The sequence below is a fragment of the Triticum dicoccoides genome, chromosome 5A (genome assembly GCF_002162155.2).
Source record: "Triticum dicoccoides isolate Atlit2015 ecotype Zavitan chromosome 5A, WEW_v2.0, whole genome shotgun sequence".
Lineage (NCBI taxonomy): Eukaryota > Viridiplantae > Streptophyta > Magnoliopsida > Poales > Poaceae > Triticum > Triticum dicoccoides.
In genome coordinates this window covers 693,569,024-693,577,321 of record NC_041388.1, presented here as the reverse complement: position 1 = coordinate 693,577,321, position 8,298 = coordinate 693,569,024, and positions in this window count along the sequence as shown.

The window sequence follows — 8,298 nt, the reverse complement described above, 5'->3', positions numbered from 1 at the left end:
AAAAAACCCAACACCTGGGAGCTGCTGATGCGTGGCTGCCTTTTAGTCCCGGTCGGTGTTACCGACCGAGACTAAAGGTCCTTCTGCCTGGGTGCCCCACAGTGGCCACGTGAAGCTCATTTAGTCTCGTTTCATAAGCCAACCGGGATTAAAAGTAATGGGAATTAGTCCCGGTCGTTTTGTCCCGGTTGCAGAACCGGGACTAAAGGCCATCTAGAACCGGGACTAATGCCCTGTGCAATAAATGATTTGTTTCTATACAATGGGTGGTCCCACGAAAATAGTACAAAACAAGTGTATTCAGTAAAGTACTTATATGCATTATGTACACTTACACACATGGCGGGCATGAAGACCCCGGTAGAAACAGGCACCGTTTGTTTTTATTTAGCCCTAGTTTCCATATGTTTGCAGCTGCGATGGCATGCTGATTCTGCTGGATTTTTGTTTTCATGAACATGATTCTGCTAGTCTTGACGAGACCTATGCCCACTTTGTTGCTTTCTCAACCTGATGTTAGTCCTGAGTGTGGCTGCAAGCAAGTCTAGAAGTCTGTGCAGGTAAGACTAGGAGTCGACGACTCACCTTCTTTTCCGATGCCGCTACACGATCAGAGTCTGGGAGGTGATTTAATCTTGGCTTGCCCTAGTGGATGTGCACCCTTCGAACTGGGTTATGATGAATATGGTCAAAGATTGGTGGCAACTTAATGCTTGCAGCATTTCACACTCCAAGACAAGCGCTCATCTCTCGTGGGAGATATGGAATGAGCAAAATGCTCGCGTTTTCTGCAACAACGCAGTATGGGTGGGAGTCCTTGTCGCAAAAATCAAAGAGGTAGCTTCGCTACGATGTCTCGCGGGGGCCAACTTCTGTGTATGCCGCGAAAGTAGTGCTTTGTAACTCGGCCTTTGGCCTAAACTCCTAAAAGCTTCTTCTTAATCAATGAAAATGGTAGATCTTTTGCCCCGTTTAGAAAAAGGTTCATTTTGGAGTAACTGTCGTGGTTTGTCGTTGTGTGCATCGACCATTATTTACTATTACTGCATGCACGCGCAATTATCAAACGAGACACATGCATTGCAGTATGATTTTGAAAAATGGTGAAACTTTGATGACATCAATGGAAGGATCAGTCTTCCAGGGTGTAGGTTTTGCTGATCTTGAAGTCAGTGGGGAAGACCTCGTCGAAGTTGTACCTCATGTTCGGAATATAGAAACTGATGGAAAGTGGGATTTGTGCTTTGAGATTGGGGAGGCAACGTGGCATCCATCGAAGTGGGTCTTACCGGCTGCTGAATGAGACCGGTTCTTATAGAATATATTTATGCAAATGTTAACGCCCACACGTGTGACACGAAGCAATATGGCCCAAACGCCTCCAGTATCATTTATTTTGTCACATCAAAACAGATGACACCACCGGGAATCTTTTTGGTTTTCGGCTTAAAAATGTTTTATCTCCTAATTAAAAAATCAATTAAAAATCCATTTTCACCATTAAATCCGTCTCGGCGAGATCTTCAAAACTAGATCCCATGTTGATATGTTTCGATGAAATTTTTTTTGCCAAAAGTTGTCATGATGTTTACATTATAGTTGCCATAGTGTTACACTAAAGTTGCCATGTGTCAATTTTAGTGTATAGAGCATGGCAATTGTAGTATTTTGACCATGGCAATTTCAGTAATTTGACCATGAAAATTATTTTTTGTATGAACCATGGCAATTTTAAGTGTGTGTATCATGAAAATTTTAGTTTATGGTTCATGGCAAGTCTAGTTTCTTAATTCTCCGTTTTATAATATGTCAAATTTTACTTTTAAATGTAGAAAAAAATAACTAAAATATATCATGGCAACTTAAGTGTAAACACCATGGTAATTCATGTGCAATAGACATGGCAATTTTTAAAGGTTGTCGAAACATATTGATATGAGATGTAGTTTTAAAGATATTGTCGCGATGGATTTAATGGTGAAAACGGATTTTCAATCGGATTTTTCATTGAAGTGATAAAACAGTTTAAAAACTAGAAATCCAAAAGAATTTCCTGATGTGGCATAATCTATGTGTTGTAGGACGTGTGGGCCGGTGTTCCTTCCACCACACATGTGGGCGTTGTCAGGGTCCTATATTTATTGTATGAGACTGGGTCTCATTCAGCAGCCAATAAGACCCACTCCGATGGATGCCACGTTGCTTCCACAATCTCAAAGCAACCGCCCGTCAGTTTCGATTCCCAACTACCTATTCCTGTTGTACCATGTACGTTTCCATCCTATCCTAAGTTGTTGTATTACATACGTACACAACTTGTCCTCCTTTTGTTCTCTACCATGGCGGCGCCAAACGACCTCGTCGCCGGCAGCTACGCGGCACCATGCTACCATGGCTTTTCGTCCATGGCCGTGCCGTACGACCTCGTCGTGGGCGGCCAATCGGACTGCTCGACCATGGCGGCCGGGCGGACTTTTTTTACGGCGGTTGTAGACGATGTTGCGAGCGGCAGGACCAACTGCTCGTCGACAACGGCCGCGCCCCAAGACGTTTCGAACTGCTCCTTGCTGCTCTATCTCGACGTCATGAACATGTTTGTGTCCCTGCTGCAACTGTTGCGGGCACCGGATAGCTGTGGGCACCTGAGCCTCCTTGGCTTGATTTGAGTGATTTTGCTTGTCCATCTCAGAACTTAATGAGTGCCCACGAATCGCTGCAGTAGGCATGTACAGGTGCATGAGTACTGCTTAATTGCTTGCGTGCATACATGAGTTCGCTGGGATGTAGCCAAGTTATTCCTGTGTATGAAATTCATGTGTTGAAACTTGAAACTGCTTCAAGTTTAATTCTATAACTTTAATGCTATAACAGTTTGGCCAAGCATCAGACTACTCTAATCAAGAGCTAGCATTAGCATGGGACTAATGGAATCAATCGACCAAACTAGACTATGCACATATATTCATGGAGTTCGTCGGCACCGGCGTTAGCGAATGCAACGGAATGGAGCAGTGCGAAGCGTCTTGGCGTCCCACCGCCGTCGAGACGAGGAGTTGGTCCTGCCACCCGCGTTGACGTCATGGCGCACGTCCAACATCGAAAAGGTGTCCGCGCGGCCAGCAACATGGTGTGCGGCCGCCATGGTCGAGCAGTCTGACTGGCCATCGGCGACGAGGTCGTTTGGGTCCGCCATGGTCGAGAACAAAAGGAGGAAAGCGTATCCTAACTCAGTCATGGGAATTGCGTACGTATATAAGACAATTGCTTAGGATAAGTACAGGGTACAGTAGGAATCGGTAGTTCGAAATATAGAAACTGATGGAAAGTGGGATTTGTGCTTTGAAATTGGGGAGGCAACATGGCATCCATCGGAGTGGGTCTTACCAACTGTTGAATGAGACCCGCTCTCATAGAATTTATTTCCACATGCCGTTCTTGGACGTGAAGCGGAAGTTGAATTGCATAATAAAAATTAGATGATACCCCGCGCGTTGCTGTAGGAATTGCTTGCAACATAGTTTAATGAGATTTAGTTATACGAAATGTGAATAGTTGAATTAATAGTATAAGAACTAAAACTTGACAATCAACTAACTGGGAGGTCCACATTAAGGAAAGAAAAGGAAATGTTGGCTATTTGGTGGTGGTACAATATCTGCTGACGTGTATGAAAGGATTAACCTGAATGCCATGTAGTAAAATATCTACTCTAATGAAATTGCTTCATTTGATAGAGTCAAGAACTATATGATCGTGTGTGTAGCGTTGAGATTATCTTTGAGAACATTCCATGTTTATATGTAAATGGACTTCATGAATGGATAATGTTATAAAGAAATGTGGTACCAACGGGGTGCAAAGGTTTTGATATTTGAAATCATTGATAGAGAAACTGCTATACTCGATCTCGACTGAAATCTTGTGAAACATATATACCTGAAAAAATAATCAACAACCCTCCATATTTGCAATAAATGTGAAAGCATGAGCGCTAAAATATAACGGAGTTGCATTAATCAAGAAAGGTCCAAACCGGAACAATGAATGTCTATTAGAACGGCCATGCATGTAAATAAGGTGGTGTTTGGTTCCAGAGACTTTTTTGTGTTGGGACTAGAAAAAGTCCCTAGCAAATCAAATAAGATGGGACTTTTTTAGAACTTTTTGCTAAGTGGTTGTTTGGATACGTGATTTTTACCAAACCCATTTTTCTAAAGCGTGTTTTGAGGAATAACCACCAAAAACTACATTTGGTTAGCGTAACAAATTCTTGGATAAGTAAAATTTGGTTCCCGTAAAACCAGAAAAGCGAGCTTTTGGGAAAACGACTATTAGTCGTTTTTGTATAAATGAGTTTAGCTTATACGCCGGCTGAACTCATCGTCACATGCCCGCCGAAAGATACAGCCGTCGTTTCCAACGAACCCATGCCCGTCACGTCAGGGAACGCACAATCACCGGAGGAGCTCACGACGGACGTCTCGCAACCAGCGGATTCACACCGAATCCACCGTCGACATGCCGCTAGTAACTCCGTCGTTGCTTCCGACGAAGACACCATCGTTGTGCCCACCGAGCACTGAAACACCGTCACGGACGGCACAACACCGGAGGGCACGCCACGAACGGCAAGCGGCCAGCTAGTCCGCCCCGACGACATCATCGTTGTGCCCGCTGAGCGCCAAAACACCATTGTCGTTCCGGCCTACCTACACCCGCTGCGCAAATCGAACGCCCAGCCGTCGGAGGAGTTCCACATGCATGGGCGGCACAAAACTAGCCAGCTTGCCATCAATGGCAGCGAGTCCATGTGCCCTCAGCCAGCTGGTACCGGACGGGATGGTACGAGCAGCACGGCGTCCCCGCCCTCGCATGCGCCGCTGGCGTCCGCGCGTAAGGTCGTCGAGGCCCATGGGGAGACGAGCAGCGGCATCTAGGAGACGGCCAGAGGACCAATCGGAGATGCAGCTTTGAACGCGGAAGTATGGGGAAAAAGACGACTTCGTTCGTGAGGGGAGAATGGAATCCTCCAAACAAGGAACTGCTTAGAGCTGTTTTACACTTTCCAAAGCCAAACAACCTTTTCTACAAACTGATTCTTTGTAAAAAAGTAAGTAAAACAGATTTTGCAAAAAAAACCGGCTAAAAACTTGTTTTCTATAAATCCATTACTAATACTTGCTATCCAAACAACGCCCGAGTCCTTAGAAGCACCTCCTTAAGAGTCTTTTTCAAAAAGTCCTAGGACTAAAGAACCAAACACCACCTAAAACGACACTAACATCTAACAAGAATAGTAGTGCAAAAGAATTATCAAACGGATAATCATAGCCGAACGACATAGAACTGGACCAATTGTCTAATGTGGTAATTCTACAAGCAAACATATTCCAATAAAAATAATGAAATCCATTTTAGTTAATCTAATCCATAAAGAAATGATTACATGTGAAGAATTACTACCATCCAACTGTCAACTGGGCGAGGGCTTGAGGCGCGGATATGTAGCTCAAAAACCCAATCTCTGTTTGATTTGATAGTCAGAAAAAGTACGTGTACATGACATACCCACTGTTACTGAAAATAAAATGGCATCACAGTTCAATGGGCATGCCTTCAGCGTACCTAAAGCTCGTATATAGTACAACAACAGTGGTCAATGATCCAGTAATAATATACTCAAGAGATATGTAAGGTCAAGAAGAGAATTTACTTAAACAAAGTTGTTCCGGTGAGACACTGAGGCAAAACACAATGAGATAAAATAGCAGCTCATCATACAAGCGAAATTGACTTTTATTACACCATGGAACTTAATCCATTAAACAACCAAGGAAACCTGACGATGATGCTAGGCTAGCGGACATGCATCTACCACATGGAACACGCAGAATATACATGCAACTTGACTTCAATATGTTAATGCAATATAAGGATGGAGAAGGAACACACACTGAAGAGGAACACATAATTACCGGAAGCACACTAGGACTCGTCGGGCCTGGGACTTGCTTAGGATGTTGGGTGGCGAGACTGATGTCACATCTACCACTAAAGAGAAAATCTACGATGCTAGATGTACTGTTCCACCAACTGAGACAATAGTGATAGAAACGTCAACCCCTAGCAGCGACCGGCAGGCTGAGCTTTGCCGCTCCTGCAGAGAGGAGAGGGGATACGGATGTCACATCACTACATCAAATCAAGGCACTCATAAAGCAAATCGAGAGGGAGGGAGAAGGAGAGGAGATGCTCATGCTCTTGTTCGGGTTAGGCTTATGACCTGTGTTGGAACTGAGGATGGACGGACGATCAGACAAGAACACGAGGAGACCATTTGCCCGGCGACAAACGCCCGCGGCGACGAATGCCCCGCCGGCGACGAACCCTTTTTCTCTCTTGTATTCCACTCGACTCAGTCATACAAGCAGTACACGGTATGGTTATATAGACAGAGCAGGCACGCAGGCCGCGCTCCACTCCTGCCCACGCACGCCCACTACCCCCGCATGCATGATCTGCATGGCCGCGCGCATAGTGCGCACCACTACACGCACTAACAGCCAGCTCCAAAAGATTGACTGGATCCCTGCTGCTCCCGCTCAACTGGGCGCGGCCACAGACCGGCCTTCGGCTTGAGCCTAGACACCCATACGTGGCACACACGCGCCCACCTACGCGCCACGTACAACAAATGGTTTATTGCCAACACTTTCCTCCTAAGCCATGACTTCGCCATATTCGAAGTTGTTGCAGCTCCCGTCGTTGTCGTCGTCACGAGCGTGACCCAGCCTGCGGACCTGACCTGACGCAACGACGCCGGTCGCACCGTACTCCATCACGACTCCGGCGACACACACCGAGCTCCTCCTCCGCCGGCCACACACGCCTGACGTCCCTTGGCGCCTTGCACGTCCCGCGCGCACCCGACGCGCCCGACCGTCCCAGTGTGTCCCGCACGTCCCGCGCGCACCTGACGCGCCCGACGAGCCCGACCACACCAGTGCGTCCTGTACGTCCCGCGCGCATCCGTCGCGCCCGACGAGCCCGACCGCACCAGCCGCTCACCGCATCCGCCATGGCAGCCGCCAGCGACAAACGCCGGAAGGATGTAGCCGAACTCGAGCACAACGGCGACATACGCCTCCTCCCAACGTTAACCGCACGCTCGTACGCGCGCCCGCGGTCCCGACGCGCCCGACGCGTCCAGTGCGCACCCATAACACGCACCGGTCGCGTCCGGCTCACCGCCGCGGCTTATTGCCCTGCACCGCCGCGGCCTCCATGCCGCCATGCAGGGCCTCCACGCCGCAACACCGTGCTGCGCCGCCGCGTCACCATGCAGCGCCTCGGCGGCCTCTGCGGTCGCCGCACGTACGACGTCACCGCCCGCCGCCTCCGCCACGCGCCATGACAGCCACAGCGCCGCCCACCTCCATGGGCCGACACACGGCCCGGAGCATCGCGCAGCCGCCGCCACCGCCGGCACACCTCCAGCAAGAAGAACGACACCCGAGATGTATCAGCTCATGATACCAAATGTTGAAATCGAGGATCAACGGACGATCAGACAAGAATACGAGGAGACATTTGCCCGGCGACAAACGCCTGCGGCGACGGATGCCCCGCCGGTGACGAACGCCTTTTTCTCTCTTGTATTCCACTCGGCTCAGTCATACAAGCAGTACACGGTATGGTTATATAGACAGAGCAGGCACGCACGCCGCGCTTCACTCCTGCCCACGCACTCCCACTACGCCCGCATGCATGATCTGCATGGCCGCGCACATAGTGCGCACCACTACACGCACTAACAGCCAGCTCCAAAAGATTGACTGGATCCCTGCTTTTTTTTTGAGACAAACTGGATCCCTGCTGCTCCCGCTCAACTGGGCGCGGCCACAGACCGGCCTCTGGCTTGAGCCTAGACACCCATACGTGGCACACACGCGCCCACCTACGCGCCACGTACAGGCCCTTGTAGAAGAGGAACAGGCGGCGCTCGTGGATGTCTACCGTCCCACCGCTTCTCCTTGCCGAGCTCCTCCTGCCGGAATGCGAACTCTTTTTCAGATCGAGCGCCGCGGCGGGGATGACTGCTTCCGGCGCGAGGAGGGCCATGAGCAGAGCGATGGAGTGCACACAATCTGATTCGGTTGCGCAACTCAATGTTCTCGGTGGGCGGCGATGGAACCGCAGCTCCGCCCGCGTCACGTCGCGCAGGGAGGCGTCGAAGGGGAGTAACACCGGCGGAATTGATGCGAGCGGGCCAGTGGTCAGCGCTGGAGGAGCACCCTC